A 22407-nucleotide genomic window follows, 5' to 3' on the forward strand; every position below is an offset into this window, starting at 1 on the left:
TTATTTCAACTACACCAAATGATCTTTCGAATTGGTCAAGACTCTCTAGTTTATGGCCCCTTCTATACGGTACTAGTTGTTGTTTCATTGAATTTGCTTCATTAATAGGCTCACGATTCGACTTTGATTGTTATGGATTGGTACCAAGATCAAGTCTTAGGCAAGTAGGACTAATTTTAACAGTCGGTACGGTAACAATGAAAATGGCTCCCTCTTTAGTGAGATTATACAAGCAAATGCCAGAACCAAAATATGTCATTGCTATGGGAGCATGTACTATTACAAGGGGAATGTTTAGTACGGATTCCTATAGTACTGTCCGGGGAGTTGATAAGTTAATTCCTATGCATGTCTACTTGCCGGGCTGCACACCTAAACTGGAGGCAGTTATAGATGCCCTAACAAAACTTCGTAAGAAGATATCGCAAGAAATAGTTGAGGATCAAACTCTATCTCAAAATAAAAATTAATGTTTTACTACCAGTCACAAACTTTATGTTAGGCACAGTACTCATAGAGGAACTTATGAGCAAGAATTGATCTATCAATCACTATCTACATTAGATATATCCTACAAATGAGTGAATTAGGAGGGGGGCTCTTTTGTGTAGAAAAATAAAAAGCAGGGCAATCTTTCAAACTTGCATCCGAAATGTGAAATATTTATACAAAGAGGGAGAGATGAAGACAATGCAGTAGGGTTTGTTATCTAATTGGCTAGTCAAACATGAGGTGGTTCATAGATCTTTGGGCTTTGATCACCGAGGAATAGAGACTTTACAAATAAAAGTAGGGGATTGGGATTCCATTACTGTCATTTTATATGTATATGGTTACGCTCCCAATGTGCTTATGATGTAACATCCGGTGGATCTTTAGCTAGCGTGTATCATCTTACGAGAATACAATATGGTATAGATAATCCAGAAGAAGTCTTCATAAAAGTCTTTGCCCAAAAGGATAATCCTAGAATTTCGTCTGTCTTCTGGATTTGGAGAAGTGTCGATTTTCAAGAACGCGAATCTTATGATATGGTGGGAATCTCTTACGATAATCATCCGCTCCTTAAACATATCCCAATGCCTGAAAGTTGGATATGCTGGCCCTTACGTAAGGATTATATAACCCCCAATTTTTATGAAATACAAGATGCTCATTGAATGATAAGAAATTCATGCTCACTTATACAACACAACTCCAGATTTTATTCAAGTCAAGGAATATTTTTAGGTTCTTTTCCTAGATGAAACGGAATACCTATTTATAATTAACTCATAATTATACAAAAGCATTCCAGATAGACTGAGTAAAAAAGGGTTTCATTTGGATTCCCCTATTTGAAAATCGCATATTAATTTCCTTCATATGAACAAAATATAGGATGCCTCAAAGAAGTTCTCTACCAGGAACTTTGTACTGTGCACATTACTGAGCACAACTAGGAAAATAAGATAAGATAAAGATAAGCAAGACTAAAAAACTGTTTGTCGGAATAGCGGAATACAAAATTAAGAAACGCAAAAAATTAAATGGGAATCTCACCCCCTTCTTTATCATAAAGAAAAGATATATTTTAAAACTTCTTTAGAAACAAAAAGAAGTGCCTCTATATTTATATTATAGATTTATCCACTTAGATGAATAAATATTATTAATGAATATGTATCACAATCCATCTCGAGGTATTTGGATCAATACCTATTCGGTGGATCTTGTGCATCATCCTAGTAGAGTATTTGTATCTATGTCAATTAAAAGGACTAAAAATTAATTAAAGTATTTCAAATTTTATATTTGAAAATGGGGGGGGGGGGTAGTCCTATGCATTGTGCATGGTTTACTTAAATAAAACTTAAAAATAGAGTGAATAACAAAGATTTCTTGCCGATACTCTAATAAAAAAGAAATATATTCAATGAATAGGATAAGATCCATCGAGTTCTCTTCGAATTCCTTTGTGAAAGAGTAGAATGAGAAAGCTAATGAATCTTAAACCCATTGATAAAAATAAAGAAAGAGCATAAATAATAATAATAATATAGTATAGTTAGGGAGTAAAAGAGGATTTGGGGATAGAGGGACTTGAACCCTCACAACTTATAAAGTCGAAAGATTTTCCTTTTACTAGAAATTTCATTGTTGTCAGTATTGACATGTAGAATGGGACTCTCTCTTTGTCCTCGTCCGATTAATCCACTTTTTAAAAGATCTCGAAAACTTTTAACTTGAATTGAAGAATTTGATTATTCAATATTTAATTGGAGTGGATTCACAATAATGAAAAAAATTATGATATGAGTTTTTTATTTCATAATCATTATCATTTCTAATTTCATTTTTAAAAAAGATAAAGAACCTATATTATATATAATTATAATATAATATGAGTTCCGTGATTAATCGTTTGGTACGTCAGTATCTATACGTGTTTATTAAATGTATAAGGTATAAAACCCCTCTTTCTCTAATTTAGAATTAGAAGGAATTCCACTAACAACACAACGTAATTAACTTGATTCATTAGAACAACTTCCATTGAGTCTCTGCACCTATCCTTTTCCTTTGTATTCTCGTTCGAGAACCCCTTGTTTTCTCAAAACAATGATTTGGCCTTTTTTAATTCTAGGGTTTCTCTGGATTTGGAAGTTACCACTTAGCAGCTTTCCATACCAAGGGTCAATACAATCAAGTTCGTAGCGTCTACTGATTTCGCCATATCCCCATTTCCCTCTTCTTTGAGACCAGGATTCCTTGTGTAATTTCATAACTTAAAATTTATTTTTATAAGTATAACTTCAAATTTAGAACTAGGTAATAGCTAAGATTAATAACTAATATCTGAGATTTTATAGACTTCCTATACTATACCTATTTCTATTTGTTACACTATTTCCGTTATGTAAGCCCACTTAGCTCTGAGGTTAGAGCATCGCATTTGTAATGCGAGGGTCATCGGTTCAAAATCTTTATTTTTTGTATATATACAAAACAATTAAATAAATAATTTATATACAAAAAATAAAGATTTTGATGAAATTCCATTTTTTGGGGTACTTTAGTTGATTTTACTCTGTTTATCATGTAGTTTAATTCATTTTTCATTTTGATCTATTCTGTAATATAATACAATGAAATTAATTGTGTAAAATGAAATTTCAATAAAATAAAAATGCAGTCTTCATGTCCTGTTATCGAGGACCTCGTTTAAAAAAGATACACCGTCTGGGAGCTTTACTAGGACTCACTAGAAAAACACCTAAGTCCGGAAGTAATCTTAAAAAAATTTAATTATGGGGAAAAGGAGCAATATTTTATTCATCTTCAAGAAAAAGAGAAATTGAGTTTTCATTATAGTCTGATGGAACGACAATTTCTTAGATATGTACATATCGCTGGAAAAGCAAAAAGGTCAATAGGCCAGGTTTTACTACAATTACTTCAAATGTGCTTGGATAATATCCTTTTTCGATTAGGTATGGCTTCAACCATTCCTAGGGCCCGCCAATTAGTCAACCATAGACATATTTTAGTTAATGGCCGTATAGTCAATATACCAAGTTTTCGTTGCAAACTGCGAGATATTATTACGACGAAAGATAACCAAAGATCAAAAGGTCTGGTTTAAAATTACATTGCTTCATCGGAGCCGGGGAAATTGCCAAAGCATTTGGTGATTGACACGTTGGAATATAAAGTACTAGTAAATAAAATCCTACATAGGAAGTGTCGGTGTACAAAAGTAGGGGCCTTCTGTATCCCTCTACTTGTGCACGGGCAGTTGTAGCCACACCTGCGGCCACACTTGGCAGGGCAGAAGGAGCAAGGAACAAGACTACCAGAGCGGCGCTGAGACCAGAGGCGTGAAGAGTGAAGGGAACAAGATTGGCTTCCCCCAGCAAGAGCCTTGCCCGGGCGGCCTACGTGGCCCCGGCAAGATCCTTCCAGGGCAACTTACCCAACACTAGCAAGACCGCCACCATTGAGCCTGAGGGTCATGACGCTGTCGACAATGTCAAGACCGAGGCTCGGGAGCGCCTGCATGGTGGCATGCAGATCTTTGTGGAAACCAAAGGCCTGTAAGCCTAGATGAGAATCAGAAGATGAAGGCCCCTCGGCAAGACCCTTGCCGGGGACGCCCACAAGACCCTGGCAAGATCCTTGTTGGGGCCCCGACAAGACCCTTGCCGGGGACATCTGTGGTGCCATGACCAGGCCCACACTTACCAAGGTTTCACTGCCCCATGGCCGTTCTGATGTAGCAGCCAGCCTGCCAACTAGGCACGCACCTACGTGGAGCATGCAACTTCTAGGCCAACTAGGCAAGCACCTACATGGTGGCATGCAGATGTTCGAGAAGACTCTGCCACTGCACCAGCGCAGCAGCCAGCCAGCCAACATGGCGCTGCATGCCTCGTCAGCTTGGACGCGCATCGAAGCGAGGCGAGGCGGCGACAAATGAGATGAGCTTCCTTGCTGTCCCCGATAAAGCAAGAGGACACATCGGCACCGCATTAAATGCGTTTGTCCTATGATGTGAGGAGATAAACTTGTAGACTCTAGACACTTTCCACCTCCGGTGTGCCGCTGTGGCAGCGCCTTTCACATATAAAAGGAGGCCCGAGGCGTACCAAGGAAGGATTCGGACTTTTTTGGCTAGTCATGCACCGCAGCTAGTTCAAGAACAAAAGAACACCAAATATACACCAAAGCAGGACTAGGGTATTACGCATCGTTTGCGGCGCAAACCTGGATAAAATCCCCCCCCCCGCCCCCGTGTTGATCTTCTAAACCCGCTCTTTGCATAGCCCGTGCCCAGTCAACCGTAGTAGGGATTCCTTGTGATCCCATAGGTGTCGTCTCCCCGACAGGAAGTGTGTCGGTCTCAAAATAAATGAGTTGTTAGTTGTAGAATATTACTCTCATCGGACTTGAACTTAACAAAAAAGGAAAGGTTCATAGAATTTTCTTCTCCTTCCCATTTCCCCGAACTAAATCGCCGTAAGACCATTACCATTAATTCGTATTTTCCCATCAACTAGCTAAAATTGATTAACCCTAGGATTAGGATACTTTTTTTTCTTTTTTCCTCTATGTGTACTTTACATACCACAGTAATTTGCTATAGAGAATTTCTAATTTCTATTAAATCAAAATAAGATAATATAAGATATTATATTATTTCTAGAATTTTTTTATTTGATTTGATACATTGTGATCCTTGACGTTGATGAATTAAAAAAACAGAAAGAGAGGGATTTAAACCCTCGGTAAACAAAAGTCTACATTGCAGTTCCAATGCTACACCTTGAACCGCTCGGCCATCTCTCCTACATAACTTACTATGGAAAATAAACTGAGTCAATAGCGAGTTTTCTTATTCCTGTAGTACAGGTACAACCACAACCACTCGGGGGTTCCATAGTTCTATTGGACAATTTCCTTTTGATCTAAGTGGAAGGATACAGGATTTTTTACTAGAAATTGCGCTCGCTATAAAATAAAAGTTTTCATTTGGGTTTTCCCGCAACTAAAGAAAAAGAAAATGGAAGAATTCTTCTTATTGCATAATAAAATAAAGAAACCTTAGAATCCCGTTTGCATATGATACGCTACACCATACTATCGAAATAAAAAATAGGGTATGAGACAATTAATAACTTTGACAACACGAAATAGTTGATAACATAAGTTGTTGTTCAGAAATAGGAAAGTGGAATGAAATCCAGTCTTAGTCAAATATTTCATATCTCTTCGTGTCCAAGCAGAAGTAAAACGATACAATTTGAGATGACCGGAAAATCCATGTCTCTCTTATCCATTTAAAGCATATGGATTTAGAGTAGAGCATATGGATCAATCTATTTATAATTACAAGAATCGAATGTGTTTGTTTTTATGTTATTTTGTGAAGGAATGAAAACAATTCTATATAGAATGGGTTGGGAATTATGCCTAGATCCCGTGTAAATGGAAATTTCATTGATAAGACCTCCTCAATTGTAGCCAATATTTTATTGCGAATAATTCCGACAACCTCAGGAGAAAAATAGCATTTACTTATTATAGAGATGGTGTGATTTGACTCTTTTTTTGCTTTTTTATCCCTACCTATACCTCAGTCTTACGAAAAATAGAAGGGGTTGGAATAGAGAGAACCAAATTTGTAAAGAAAACAAACCCACGCTCCAGGAAGGTGAGGCGGACTAACAATTCCTTTTGTCGTGTATCCTCGATTGATGCGGCTTCAGATACTTCAATTGTAGATTTGAGTATTGAGCGAAAGGTTACACCTACAGTATATGGTATGGTATGGATTACATGCCAATCATACTCTATTAGTATCCGTAGGCAGCATAGGGGAGAAAAGCACTACACCTAGAAATAGGAATCAACAATAGAAAAACTTTGTTAGAAGTTACCCCTTTGTTGATCGCTATCAAGGCTAGGAAGAATGGTTGGGATAACAAACAACCATCGGGTTTGTACTTTGGATACCCCTATAAGCATCAAAGATCGTTGAAGTAGCTAATTCCTCTAAATAGGAGGCTTTGAGAACAAAGAAATTATTGGATCTATCATTTTCCTCTAGCATTAATAGAATTCATTGGTGTTAAGAAAAACCTCTTATGGGAAGGTTGGCTAGAGATTTTTTGGAAAAATACCAGCCCCTTTCAGTTCATAATGAGATGGGACTAATTCTATGTTGATTCCATAGATTATTTCACTTAGTACTATTATGTACAGAAGGGAGAAGCCATATGAGATGAAAACCTCATGTACGGTTTTGGAATAGAGATTTTTTGAATAGAATGAACGACCGTAACGGATGTTGGATCATTCCGGAGGAAATTATGCGAAAGCTTTGCAAAATTATTATGAAGCTACGCAACTAGAAATCAATGCCTATGATCAAAGTTATATACTCTATAACATTCGCCTTATACACACAGGCAATGGAGAGCATACAAAGACTTTGGAATATTATTTCTGGGCACTAGAACGAAACCCCTTCTTACCGTCAGCTTTTAATAATATGGCCGTGATCTGTCATTACATGCGGCTATCTCCACTATAGAAAGAACAAAAGAGAGGATCAAATTTTCTAGTAAATACTAGAAAAAGGGCTTTCTACATAGGGATCGTAAAAACAACGATTTTTCCCTATTGGTTGTAGGAAGGAAGGATACTTCACGAGAACCAAAAAGCGAAGAAAGTATGGCCTATACTACTACTCTATCGATAAAGTTTCTCAAATTGATAGAAAAAGCACCGTAAAGATCAATTAGTGAGCGACTGGTGTCAATGGAAACAACACCTATGGAATCACTGGGATCCCTTCTACGGTTGGCGGGCGCGGGGTTGTGCAAAGAGTGGGTCTGGCGGTCAGCACAAGATCGTTTACCAAGGTTCGGGCCACAAAGACGCGTAATACCCTACTCCTGCTTTGATGTATATTTGAGTGTTCTTGAGTTCTTGAACTAGCTATGGTCTGTCTCTAGTTCCAAAGATCCGAATCCCCCTCCAGTACTCCTCGGGCCTCCTTTTATAGACAAAAGGGGTCACCACAGTGGCACACAGGAGGTGGAAAGGTGTATAGTGGTTGAGTTTATCCTCTAGCACCGTCGTACAAACACATTTAATGTGCTGCCGATGTGCCCCTCTTGCTTTATTAGGGACAGCAAGGAAGCTCATCCCAACTGTCGCCGCCTCGCCTGGCTCCGTCGCGCATCCAAGCTGACGAGGCACTGTAGCGCCACATTGGCTGGTTGTTGGGCTGGCGTGGTGGCGGAATCTTCACGAAGATCTGTATGCCACCACGCATGTGCTTGCTAGACCGGTGAGGAGGCCGCACGCTGCCACGCAGATGCCTGCCCAGCTGGTTGAGCTAGCAGCTATGTGGAAGTGGCGGTGGAGTCTTGGCAGACATGGGCCTGGCTGCGGCCCCGCAGATGTCCTCGGCAAGGGTCTTGTCGGGGGCCAGGCAAGGGTCTTGCCGTGGCACCGCGGTCGTCCCCGGCAAGGACCTTGCCGGGGGTCTCATGGGTTTCCTTGGCAAGGATCTTGCCAAGGATCGTCGTCTTCTGGTCCTCATCTGATCTTGTGTATTTATGATCTCCACAAAGATCTGCATGCCACCATGGAGGTGCCTCGCAAGCCTTGGTTCCGATGTGGTTGACGGCGTTGGAACCCCTTGGCTCAAGGGTGGCGCACTCTGCTGGCGTTAGGTAAGTTGCCCCGGCAAGTGTCTTGCCGGGGCTGCGGAAGCCGCCCCGACAAGGGTCTTGCCGGGGGAGTCCACTTTGCTCCCTTGCTCTTTGTGTCTCTGGTCTTGGCGTTGCTTCAGTTGTCTTGTGCTCTGGCTTCCCTCCTCTGCTCTGCTTAGTGTGGCCGTGGGCGCGGCTCTGACTACCCATGCACAAGTAAAGGGGTGCAAAGGAGAGCCCCTACTTTTTTACACCGACAAGAGCCCCCGGGCCTATGCAACACATAAGCGTGACGCGTTGTTGGGCTAGGCCCAGAACGGTGCGCGGGAAGGTGGGGCGGATTTTTACTGCAGTATCTTTTCCGTGTGTTGTGCTTCCCCACGACCTGCGTTGAACGCGCGATGTGGAGGCTCATGCGTGACATGGGGGTCATGTATGGGGTGGATTCCCGCACACATGCGTCACATCATGGTAAAGAGGCGGCTCGCGCCTCCCCCATAAAAACAGGAAAACGCAGAGGCGCGACTCATTTACTGAGTGGACTCAGGTCCTGGTCTTCAAGGCACCCGCACCCCATGATCACAGGGTGGAGAACGGTCGCCTCACCCGTCCCTTTGATTTCTACTTCCTCACCACATGTCCCCCATGCCACCAAGGTGGCAGGCGGTGGACGCGTGTGGGGGGCATGGGCCCTAAATAACGAGGCGGGAAACCAGACCATCGCTGATTGGACTAGCGGGCCGGTCTCGATTCCCTGCGCCCCTGATGGCCGGATTGGCAGAGTGGGGCGGCCGAGCCCCGACCCCGCCCCTTTATAAGAAGGGGGAGGGGGATCGCATCCAAAAATCCTTCACCATCCCTCTCCTTCCACCTCGGCTCTGTTCTTTCATCTGCCATGGCGAGAGGGGGCGCCAGCCCTTCGACGGTGGCAGCGAGGGTCTCTGCTCGATAGCGTGTCCCTCCTTCCCAAGAGCTCACGACGGCGGAGCCGGCCATGAGAGGAAGGGGGGGGGGTGAGGCCGAGGTCGGCATGGCGCCCGGGGAAGAGGGGGACGGGGCGGCGCACCGGCCTTGCCTCCGCCAGCGATGCCTCCTCCAATGGAGGGCCACGTCGGGGACCAGCCTCGTGAGTTCTTCATCAGGCTGTGCCAGCCACCGCACCGTTGCTTGCGTCTCCCTGCTCCATTAGCTCGGGAGATGGAGCTTGATCTGCCCCAAACCCAGAGGTTGCATATGAGGGGCTACGGGAACGGCGGCACACGGGTTGACGTCGACTTTCCCACCCTCACACCATGTACCTTCGTCGCGGATGGAAGACTTTTGCTTGTATCCATAGCCTGATGGTGGGGCTCGTTCTCTATTTCAAATTAATGGAGAACGGCCTACTCTCCGTCAAGGTCTTTGGAGACTCTAGAACTCGCCTAAAGTGCTGCATGGAGAGCTCCTCCAACGACAAAGACTCTTTGTAATACCCATGATGCGGCTATATCTCCCAAGTGTCGGAGCACGACTTAGAGGCATAACCGCATTGTAGGCATGTCACAAGACGGGTAATCTTTACACATCCCATGTACTGAATAAAAAAGAGGTATAGAGTTGGCTTACAATCGCCACTTCACACAATACATAAATATAGCATTACATCATCCATATACAATCAAGGTCCGACTACGGAACCAAAATAAAGACAACCCCAAATGCATAAGATCCCCGATCGCCCCAACTGGGCTCCACTATTGATTGTCTGGAAAGGAAACATAGTAACATCCTGAGTCCTCATCAAAATCCCACTTGAGTACAGTCGCATCTCCTGGAATGGTATCATCGGCACCTGCATCTGGTTTTGTAAGTAATCTGTGAGTCACGGGGACTCAGCAATCTCACACCCTCGCAATCAAGACTATTTAAGCTTATAGGTAGGACAAGGTATGTGAGGTGGAGCTGCAGCAAGCACTAGCATATATGGTAGCTAACTTACGCAAACGAGAGCGAGAAGAGAAGGCCAAAGCACGGTCGAGAATCTATGATCAAGAAGTGGTCCTAGAACTACTTACGTTCAAGCATAACACGAGACCGTGTTCTCTTCCCAGACTCCGCCGAAAAGCGACCATCACGGCTACACACGCTGTTGATTCCTTTTAATTAAGTTAAGATCCAGGTTTTCTACAACCAGACATTAACGAATTCCCATCTGCCCATAACCGCGGGCACGACTTTCAAAAAATCAAAACCCTGCAAGGGTGTCCCAACTTAGCCCATCACAAGCTCTCACGGTCAACAAAGGATATTCCTTCTGCCAGGACGGCCTGATCAGACTCGGAATCCTGGTTAGAAGACATCTCGACAATGGTAAAACTAAACCAGCAAAGCCACCCGAATGTGCCGACAAATCCCGATAGGAGCTGCACATATCTCGTTCTCAGGGCACACCAAATTGTCCAAACTTCCGGTAGCCTAGCCCAGAGTTACCCCTGGTGGCCACCGGAGGCTGACAAGTTGGACCAACACTCAGAGGAGTACTGGCCCGGGGGTTTAAAATAAAGATGACCCTTGAGTCCGCGGAACCCAAGGGAAAAAGGCTAGGTGTCAAATGGTAAAACCAAGGTTGGGCCTTGCTGGAGGAGTTTTATTCAACGCGAACTGTCAAGGGGTTCCCATTATAACCCAACCGTGTAAGGAACGCAAAATCAAGGAACATAACACCGGTATGAAGGAAACTAGGGCGACAAGAGTGGAACAAAACACCAGGCATAAGGCCGAGCCTTCCACCCTTTACCAATTATATAGATGCATTAAAATAATCAAGATATAATAATGATATCCCAACAATTATCAGGTTCCAACAAGGAACAAACTCCAATCTTCACCAGCAACTAGCAACGCTATAAGATGGCTGAGCAAAGCGGTAACATAGCCAATCAACGGTTTGCTAGGACAAGGTGGGTTAGAGGTTTGACATGGCAATATGGAAGGCACGATAAAGCATGTGGTTGGTATCGCGGCATAGGCATAGCAATAGAGCGAGCAACTAGCAAGCAAAGATAGAAGTGATTTCGAGGGTATGGTCATCTTGCTTGCAAAGTTCTCCGAGTTGACGTAAGCTTGATCCTTGTAAGAGTACTCAATGGGTTCCTCGATCACGTACTCGTCTCTTGGCTCTACCCAAAGCAAGAACACAAGCAAGGGAAACACAATCAACCGTGATGCAATGCGCAAGCAACATGATGCAAAACATGACATGCTATGCAGGATATGATATGCAATGCATATACGTGCTCCGGAAGGAAAAGAATGAACCAGGCCTCAACTTGGCAAACCAAGTGCGCCGCTAGAAATATGAGTTGTTTTCGGTCGAAATCGATATAAAGATCACCAGAATCGGGATGCACGGTTTGCAAATGGCAAGCAAAACAATAATGGCACTATTCTGTGATTAACAACACGATGCCATCTAGAACGCAACAAGAAACTAAGCTACTGCACTCTAACATAGCAACAAAGCACATGGAAGTGATCCACTCAAGATGCTTGACAAAAGATGAACACTGAGATATGGCTAATTCACACAATAGCAGGTTCCAACAAGCAAGGCAAAAGTGCAAAAGATATCAGGTTCACAGACTTTGTGAAAATAACAACATGCCAGGAATTAACATCGGGAAGCAATGTTTAGAGCAAGATAACAACATGCTACAGGAACATATCATGGCAAAGAAAGGCATGGCATGAAACTACTCAAAGCATATAACAAAAGTCCCTTACTGACCATAAGCCAAAAGGGAACAGAAGATATGATGGCACCCATGTAAACATAGCAAGTTTCGTTAAGAGATTCAGACTTAGCAGAAAACTGGACATGGCAAAAACAGAGTTACGTAGGCATGTTTGCGAGCTCGATGCACTCACCACAAGGCATTGCATGAAAAACTAAGCATACACCCAGCAAGAAGACATGATCAATAAGCTAACCATGGCAAGAAAAATCTCATATCATGCATGGATCAACTACAACAACCTTGGCAAAATTGATTAACACATAAACAATCTAGCTGGACCATTTAATAGCAATAGTAGAGCAAGATTGAGTCATTGTAGGATACTCCATAATTGCAAACAAAGACATGGATGGATAGAACATAGCAATATCTCAAAATCATCCTTACTAAACATGCTCAAAAGAGGCATGGATCACTCTATAGCAACATGAATACATGGCATAAAAATAACATCAGGGAAATGACTTAGAAAAATTCTAAGTCCCTGAAATCAGCAACATCACGAGAGCTACTTTGCATGCTTGTGCTAGTCACCACATTGATCACAAAAATACATGGCATACACCCCTGTAAAGATGGCATGGCATAGTCCAAAACGCATGTAGGGCTCAAGTTCATAGGAGGCACACATTAATCATGGCAAAAATGACAATTGTCCATAATCTGTTAAGAAACAGAAACTAACATTTTATACCACTCTTGCAGCAGCACTTTAGGCATCAAGATGGACTCAGACAAGCATGGTGCAATTGAACAAAATGAAGAGCACATCCAGACGAACAATTTGATATATCACACGTGCAAACGAAGCTACGGATGATGAGATATGGTATGATGAAAAAGTGCTAAAATAATTGCAGAAAAGGGAACTTAGTGGAAAAAATGGACCTCGGGATCTAGGGTTACTGTAGCCCGCAGATCGAGGTTTTCTGGATCTCGCCGGTGGAGACATGCGGCGGCCGGAGTTGGAGACGGGGGTGCTCACCGGAGCGCGGGGACGCCGGATCTGGGCCGGACCTGCCCGGATCTGGCCGGAAGGCGAGGCGGGGACACACGAGCGGCGCTCGCAGGTGGCGGCGGCGGCCGACTGAGGCGAACGGCGACGAGGCGGCGGAGGTCACCGGAGACGGCCGGCGGTTGGAGGAGGCAAGGCACGGGGCGGCGTGGTCGGCGGAGGAGGCGCGGGGCGGCGTGGCTGCGCGAGCGGGCCGGTGGCGGCGCGCGGTGGTCGGGGCCACGTGGCGCGACAGGAGTGGCTGAGGTTGGCGGCGCGATTTCGTCCGGCATCGTGTGGACGTGTCCAGCGGTGCGGAGGGGAATTTTTAGGGTTTTGCCTGCGATTTTGAATGGGGGAGACCTATTTATAGCTAGAGGGGCTAGGAGAGTCCAAATGGAGTGCGGTTTTCAGCCACGCGATCGTGATCGAACGTCCGAGAGGATGGAGGGGGTTTAGCTGGTTTTTGGGCCACTTTGGAGGGGTGTTGGGCTGCAACACACTCGAGGCCTTTACGGTTCCTTGGTTAACCGTTGGAGTATGAAACGAAGTCCAAATGGCACGAAACTTGACAGGCGGTCTACCGGTAGTGAACGAAGGCCGCTTGGAAAGTCTCGGTCCAATCCTAGAAAGTTTAACACCCGCACGCGAAAAGAGGCAAAAGGGGACACCGGAGGACGTAGGAGTGCCAGAATGCAAAACGGACAATGGGGAAAATGCTCGGATGCATGAGACGAACACGTATGCAAAAGCGATGCACACGATGACATGATATGAGATGCATGACAAGGACAAAATGCAAAACAAAGACAAAACCCAACCACGAGGGAATATCATAACTTAGTGCCGAAAATGGCAAGAGTTGGAATACAAATATGGCAAGTTACATACAGGGCGTTACAACACTCCACCACTATGAAAGTATCTCGTCCCGAGATCTAGGACTGGAAAAACTCCGGATATTCGGAATGGAGGTGGTCCTCACGTTCCCAGGTGCCTTCACGGTCGGAATGATGTGACCACTTCACTTTCAGGAATTTGATAGACTTGTTGCGAGTCTTGCGCTCAGTTTCTTCAAGAATAGCAACGGGGTGCTCATGATAAGACAAGTCTTCTTGGAGATCAATCTCTTCGAAGTTGATGGTGCAGTCAGGAGTCTTGAAACACTTGCGAAGCTGAGACACGTGAAACACGTCGTGCACATTTGCAAAGTTGGATGGAAGCTCAAGTTGATAGGCGAGATCGCCTCTTTTGCCAACGATCTTGAAAGGACCCACGTATCTAGGGGCAAGCTTCCCTTTGATACCGAAGCGACGAGTACCTTTCATTGGAGAGACGCGGAGGTAGACATGGTCTCCAATCTCGAAAGCCAAGTCACGATGCTTGCTATCATAGTAACTCTTCTGGCGTGATTGCGCTGCTTTGAGATTTTCACGAATGACTTTGCACATTTCTTCAGCCTCTATGATCAAGTCATTGCCAAGAAGTTGGCGTTCACCCGTCTCTGACCAGTTAAGAAGACTACGATACTTTCTGCCATAGAGAATCTTGAACGGGTCCTTGCCCGAACTTGCTTAGAAGCTGTTGTTGTAGGAGAACTCGGCATATGGAAGACAATCTTCCCACTTCATACCGAAAAGAAATTACACATACCCTGAGCATATCTTCAAGAATTTGATTGACTCGCTCGACTTGGCCACTAGTTTGAGGATGAAAGGTTGTGCTGAAGCGAATGTTGGTGCGCATGGCCTTCTGGAAGGAATCCCAAAACCTAGAAGTGAACATGCTTCCACGATCTGAAGATATCAACCGCGGAATGCCGTGCAAAGAGACAATCCTGGAGGTATATAGCTCTACCAACTAAGCTGCTGTGATAGATTCTTTGATAGGAAGAAAATGAGCCACTTTACTGAGCTTGTCGATGACAACGAAGATAGCATCATTGCCACGCTTGGGCTTGGGAAATCCAGTCACGAAGTCCATGTCAATATGGTCAAACTTCCATTCTGGAATGGCAAGAGGTTGGAGGAGACCAGCTGGTCATTGGTGTTATGCTTTCACTCTTCTGTAGACATCACATTCATTCACGAACTAAGCAATCTCGCGCTTCATTAGGGTGGACCAATACGATTACTTGAGGTCATGGTACATCTTTGTACTTCCAGGATGAATTGATAGGAGTGAATTGTGAGCCTCGTTCATAATGACTTTACGAAGGACATCCTTAGGAACAATAATTCGATCTTCGAAGAAAAGAGTATCTTTGTCATCATGGCGATAGCACTTGTACTTGGGTTGGTTCTTGGCAATCCCAATCTTCATCTTCTTCACCATAGCATCAAGAAGTTGAGCCTCATGAATCTGATCTTCCAAAGTAGGAGAGACTTGGAGGTTGGCAAGGAATCCTTGAGGAACAACTTGGAGATTAAGTTTGCGGAAAGCTTCACAAAGATCCAGTTGGAAGGGCTTGAGAATCAAACTGTTGCAGTAAGCCTTCCTGCTCAAAGCATCAGCAATGACATTGGCCTTGCCTAGAGTATATTCAATACTCGGATTATACTCTTGAATCATCTCGACCCAACACGTCTGCCTAAGGTTGAGGTTAGGCTGAGTGAAGATGTACTTGAGACTCTTATGATCAGTGAAGATGTCCACTTTTTTTCCCAACAAGAGATGTCTCCATGTTAAAAGAGTATGGACAACTGCCGCCAACTCGAGGTCATGAGTGGGGTAGTTCTTTTCATTTGGCTTCAACTGGTGAGAGGTGTAGGCCATAACTTTCTTCTCTTGCATTAACACAGCACCGAGACCTTGCAGGGAAGCATCACAGAAAACCTCAAATGGTTTGGATTCATCCGGAGGAGTCAGAACTGGAGTTGTGACTAACTTCTCTTTGAGGGTGTTGAAAGCGATGTCACATTCAGGCGTCCAGACATACTTCACATGCTTCTGGAGGAGGTTGGAAAGAGGCTTCACGATCTTAGAGAAATTCTCAACAAACCTTTGACAATAGCTTGCAAGCCCAAGGAAACTGCGGAGTTGCTTCACATTCTGAGGCGGTTCCCAATTCACAATTGCAGACACCTTCTCAGGATTAACCGCTATGCCCTTGGCGGAGATGATATGCCCAAGGTAGAGAACCTCATTGAGCCAAAACTCGCACTTTGAAAACTTCGTATAGAACTGATGTTCTCTGAGTTTGTCCAGCACCAATCTCAAGTGCTTGGCATGATCCTCCTTGTTCTTGGAAAAGACCAAAATGTCATCGAGATAGACCAAGATGAAGTCATTTGTGTAAGGGTTGAAGATGAAGTTCATCATGCGAGAGAATTTTGGAGGATGTTGACAAGGCCGAAAGAAATGACAGGGTATTCATAAGAACCATAGCTTGTTCTGAATGCTGTCTTGGGGATATCTTGTTCACAAATGCGAATCTGATGATAGCCCATACGGAGGTCAAGCTTGGAGAATACTTGAGCACCCTTGAGTTGTTTGAATAGCTCATTGATGTTGGGAAGTGGGTACTTGTTCTTTATGGTCTTCTTGTTCAATGGACGGTAGTCGACACAAAGTCGGTCTGTGCCATCCTTCTTCTTTACAAAAAGAACACCACAACCCCAAGGAGAAGAACTTGGTCGGATGAGACCCATACGCTCTTGTATATCGAGTTGTTTCTTCAGCTCCTTCAACTCTTCTGGTCCAAGCTTGTAAGGACGTTTGCAAACAGGTTTCGTGCGAGGCTCGAGATCAATGACGAATTCAACTGGCCAGTGAGGAGGCATTCCTGGAAGCTCTTCTGGAAAGAGGTCTTGATAATCACAAACGACTGGAATCTGAGAGATGGCATTCAACTCGCCCTTCTCATTGAGAGAAAACAGTCGAATGGTATCATCATGAGCCACAAAGACAATCACATCCTCAGACGAGTGTGTCAATTGAATCTGCCCGGCAGCACAATCAAGCTGAGCCTTGTGCTTAGAAAGCCAGTCCATGCTGAGAATTAAATCAATATCCGAGTCAGCAAGGACCATTGGAGAAGACAGAAACTTATAGTCACCCATCTTGATAGAAACCTCCGGAACCATGTAGCTTGCGTGCAAGCATTTACTCGGTGAGACAGCTGCTAACGGACTAGGCAAATCTTGGAAAACCCACTCATGCTTAGATGCAAATGGTCTTGAGATGAAACAATGCGATGCACCAGTATCAAAAAGAACTTTTGCAGGAATATCGTTAACAGGAAGGTTACCCATGATCACTTCTGACGAGTCCTCTGCCTGAGCGGCGTTCATCATGTTGACCTTTGCAAACTTGGGATTATGCTCGACCACTCATTGCTGGTAGATCTCACAAGAGGAGGAGGCGGAAGGCGCCTCTGGTTGAAGCATTTGTTTGCATAGTGACCCTTCTGCTGACACTTGTTGCACGTGACCTCTGAGAGCGTCCTGTGATACGGAGCACTTGACCTTGGAGCATGAGATGAATCTTTGTTCAGAAAGCCTGGGTTGGGTGGGTGGGAAGATCCATTGCCACCTTTGCTCTTCTGTTGATAAGGCTGACGGAATGGAGGAGGAGGAGCCAACCAGTACTTTTGCTGCTTAGCTGCCACTTGAGTTGAAGAAAAAGAAGGAGTTGCATCCCGGACTCTCTTCTTAGAAGCATCGCACTTGAGCTGAGCAGCCTCTTGCTTTAATGCCATGTTGTAGAATTCATCATACTTTTTCGGCTCGAAAAGCACAACATCTAGTTGCAGGTCTTCTCTGAGGCCACCTCTGAACTGATAAATCATGGCCTTCTCGTCAGGGACGTCTTGCTTGGCGAAGCAAGCGAGCCTCTGGAACATGATGTTATATTGGTAAACACACAAGCTACCTAGCTTTAGATTGCAGAACTCCTCACGCTTACTCTCAACAACACTCTGAGGAATGTGGTGAGCTCTGAAGTGTAGCGACCTGACCTTAGACGGTCAAGTCTCTCTGCTTAAGTGTCATCCCTGGATCGGTATGCTGACACACACAGTACTCGAGGATTTATAACAGAGGTAAATCACATGTAAAAAGTAACGTAAATACTATTACCTCAGTCCAAAATAGCGGAAGTAACAAGGTTGTGGATTCCCATCAACCCCAATGGCAAAGTTGAGTGTAGAAATCGTAACCCTAACGTATCACTTACTCATCGTAAGATAATCCTGCAACATGAGACGTTGCAGCCACAAAGGGTCAGTACATTGAATGTACTGGCAAATTCACACCATAGAGAATGATGAACAATGGCTATCACTACATGCATATATGGCTGGTGGAAAAGCTCTATGGTTAAATGGTTTTTGCGAAAAGCCAATTTTTCCCTACTGCAAAGGAATAAATTTTATTTAACTATCATGGTGGTTGTTAAACATTGAGAGTGTAGACACCCTCTCAATCCCAATTAAGCATCATTATTAAAACCCAACTAGATTAATTAAAGTCACATGATGAGATTCACATGATAATCCAAGCACTAAATACTCAAGACGTCCATAACCGGGGACACGGCTAATCATGATTAGTTTATACACTCTGCAGATGTTTGCGCACTTTTCCCCACAAGACTCGATCTCCTCCGTTGGATTTCTCGCACTACATGGTGTTTGAGAATCGGATGACCGAGACACAGTCTTTCAGAAGCGTTTGCAGCTTACGATGGGTAGACCGTACCACCTACATCCCCTACATCTGCTAGTCTACCACTGTAAGAGTTCACACGACTTAAACAACTATGCTAGAGCCCATAATAGCTTGTGGCTGCACACGGAAGTTTCTAGTATGAATAATCTCATGATCCCTTTGAGCCTGGGTGGCGGTCCATAAAGAAAAACAGGCAATCGCTGGAATACCCAGGTGCCTAAACAGGCAATCGCTGGAATACCCAGGTGCCTCAATCCACCCAGATGTGTGTTAAAGTTGCCACCTTAAGTAAACCATTAATTAACAATCTCATATCTGTCATTAATACTCTCAAACCCAATCCATGTCTACGAGCATAGCATGGCAATATAAGCATAACATAATAGTAACTCCTAAGGTTTGAATGCAGGGAAATAGGTTCCTACCTCATCAACTACTTCCCAATACCCACATGTTATCAATCCTACTCATGCAATGTTTGAGGTTGAAACTAATGCATAAAAACTGGGTATGAAAGGAATATGATCAAAATGTGAACTTGCCTGTATTGTTGATGAAGATGATTCATACTCAAAACTCTTGATAGTTCTACTCGTCACACTCCATTCAATCTATCGTAAGCAATCACTCAGAAGATCGGGAAGAACGAAGAAGACAGTTCAGAAAACATCAAAACCAAGCAAATAACTCTTGCAACATAAAACAATTTCTAACAGTACCAAAATTATCTGAATTTGCCCTTATCAGAAAGTTTAGGTCAAGAGCTTCGATTTGCAAAAAGAATCAACTAAATCGGAGTTACGAAACTCAAGTTATGTTCAAAAGAAGTTTGAATATGAATCTGAACAAATTTTGAAATTTGAAAATTTCAAACAGTTGATGTGACAGGTTCACTGGATAGGTGAAAACAAGACGAAGCTATAGGCGCTGGTTTCATCTAATTTGGATAAACGAGTGAAAAGTTATGGCTATTTGAAAGATCAGGGCCAAACTGTTTTACGAAAGAAACATAGCTATGATTAAGGTCTAATGTATAAATACGTAGACTAATTGATAATCTAATTATTCTATCGTATTAGTCTAAAAATAATAAACTATGGAAGTATAAGAAGAAGAAAAAAAACAAAGAAAGATACCTTTATAAGGCAGAGAAAAGACAACTTTGAAGAGAGGAGACAACTTCCAGAAGTCGCGCCGGAGAGGAGAAAAATATTTTTCTTAAATCAATCTAGTCAAACCAAAATATTGATTTAACCCGAATCAGATGATTTTTGAAGGCTCTATGGGTCTATATTTATTGGTGGAAAAGAGGCTTAGAGGTCAAAGGCTAGGCAATGTGGGACTAAACGTAGATGAAAAGAAAAGAAACAAAGAAGAAAAGAGGCGGCTCGCATGGGCCTAAAGGCCTTCGGCCGGCCGAGCGCACGCAGCGGCTGCAGATTTTTTTTAAACAAAATTCGGCCTAAGAAAAAAAATGAAAAATGATGGGACGCCCGATGCCACTATGCAGCGCACGTGGGCGAGAAATAACTATGGCCGCACGTACAGTTTTTTTAATAGAAACAGAAAGGGAAACTAAATAACGAAAATAAAATAAAACATTTATATAGGCATATTATATATCAAAATTTTCAGAAAAAGATTTTCTACAACATGGACATTTTCTTCAAGTCATATAAAATCAAAAAAAATTCAAATAATTCAAAGAGTGCTACTGCCCTACTAAAATCCAATAAAAATCATTTTTAAATACAAAAATAAATTCAAATTTATTTCTCTCCAATTTTCTGATGTAGGGAATCATGTTACCCTATTTCCCATATATTTTATTTTTGGAGAAAAATAATTTGAATAAAACTCGAATAACTCCAAATTGAAAATAATTTCAAAAGGACTTTGAATTTAATTCTTTTAAAACTTCCAACTCATATTTCATATATTTTGAAGAAGTCATATTATCTTCTCTCGTGAAAATCATCGAGTTGCATGAGGTTTATGAACTGGAAATATTTCCGAATGAAATTCAAATCTTTTTGAAATCCTTTTCATTTAAAGAAATGGAAGAAGTCATGTCATCTTCTCTCCAGGTTTTTGTGGTGAAAAGAATTTGAATTCACGGAGATCATAACTGCAAAAATGGAAGTTTGGGAAAGTCCTTTTATTCCCTCTCATTTAACTTCCAAAAAGTTCGAATTCACTCACTTTCAGTCAGTCAATCAAACAATCAATCAAATCTATCTATTTATTACAACATTCCAAAATTTAGAATTTTGGGATGTTACATGAAGTCTAGGCGGAAATCATCCCAGGTAATCACACGACCTCCTCTGGAATCTTTGTATTGTTGATACCACTCAGCAGCTTGGTCTTTGAGTTGGAACGAGGCAAACTTGAAAAAGTCCTCAAGCCTGACGTTGTTGCACTCAATATGTTTGCAGATATCCACGAGCCAATCATCAGCGTCTATGGCCTCGACACAGTTACTGAAGGTCTTCGGATGGTTTGCGAGAACTGGTTGAGGGTAGCAAACTGAGTTGATTGTTGCCGTGGCCTTGATTTCCTTGGTTGCGCTCTTGCAAGAGTTGCATAATCAGCTGCGTGTTGGCGTTGGTAGCATCCATCACAGCTTGCCATGCCTCCAGAGGTGGAGGTGGTGGCGGCGGTTCCGGATTCTGACGCATTGGAGGAGCCATCCTGAAGAGGGTGACATTCGTTAGCATCTTGACAGGCATATATTCAAGCTGAATCAAATGGATCGAAATTGCAACATGTAGCCTTAACATTCAAACAAGAATGAACGAATGAATTCCAAATTAAATGGTCACACTTACATAAATTGAGAAGCCACTTAGATAGAGGTAGATGAGTAAAACAACATGGTACGGACATGAACAAATACTTGGTAAGGATTACCCAATCACAAACCAAATATCTGCGGAAGAAATACTAGATCTACATGAATTCCCACCTATGAAACTCCCGAAACTTTCCGGTTATGCAATCAGGTGTTGGGGATACAGGGGAAGCATAATATCTCACCCAAAACTAGCAAATCCTACATCCAGCTGTATCCATCCTTCAACACATAACCAAGAAACCTTCGGAAATCATTTACCTCAAACTTTGAAAAGCATCCGTTATACGAGTTATGGCAATACTCCCGAACTCCCGCCCCAGTACTGGGTGGCGTCGAGGTTATCTCACCAACAACTACATAAAATAGATTTTCTATGTCGGCGAAACTCAGGTATTCCAGAACTGCAATGATAAAATTGTGACGACAACACCTCGGAGCTCAACTCCCCGGGACACTGCCACAAACCCTAAATGTCAGGAGGCACCAAGAACAATGTTCTCGTCAGAAAACCATCGGAACGATTCCAAGATACCGTGATCCTAAAAAAATTTAGTGAAAAATTTGAGAAGAGAAGAGTCAAAACTCTATGCCAGGATGCCTCACCAGAGTGACGAAGGGATTGAGGAGTAAAAAGAATCCTACTCTCTGATATATATAATCCTAAAAAACTCAAAACATTTTTCTAGACTCAAGAACGCCAGCGATTCGATCAAGGAGGGGGCTCCTAAGTCGGGGAAGGCTCTGATTACCAACTTGTAACACCCACGATGCGGCTATATCTCCCACGTGTCGGAGCACGACTTAGAGGCATAACCGCATTGTAGGGATGTCACAAGAGGGGTAATATGTACACATCCCATGTACTGAATAAGAAAGAGGTACAGAGTTGGCTTACAATCGCCACTTC

At 43.1% G+C, this 22407-nt stretch overlaps 1 pseudogene; it reads left to right on the forward strand.

Annotated features, from left to right (window-relative positions):
* Positions 1 to 5853: 5853 nt before the first annotated feature.
* The window catches only part of LOC123151421 (photosystem I assembly protein Ycf3-like), a 48832-nt pseudogene continuing 32278 nt past the window's right edge, over positions 5854 to 22407 (forward strand).

The sequence above is a fragment of the Triticum aestivum genome, chromosome 7A (genome assembly GCF_018294505.1).
Source record: "Triticum aestivum cultivar Chinese Spring chromosome 7A, IWGSC CS RefSeq v2.1, whole genome shotgun sequence".
Classification (NCBI taxonomy): Eukaryota; Viridiplantae; Streptophyta; class Magnoliopsida; order Poales; family Poaceae; genus Triticum; species Triticum aestivum.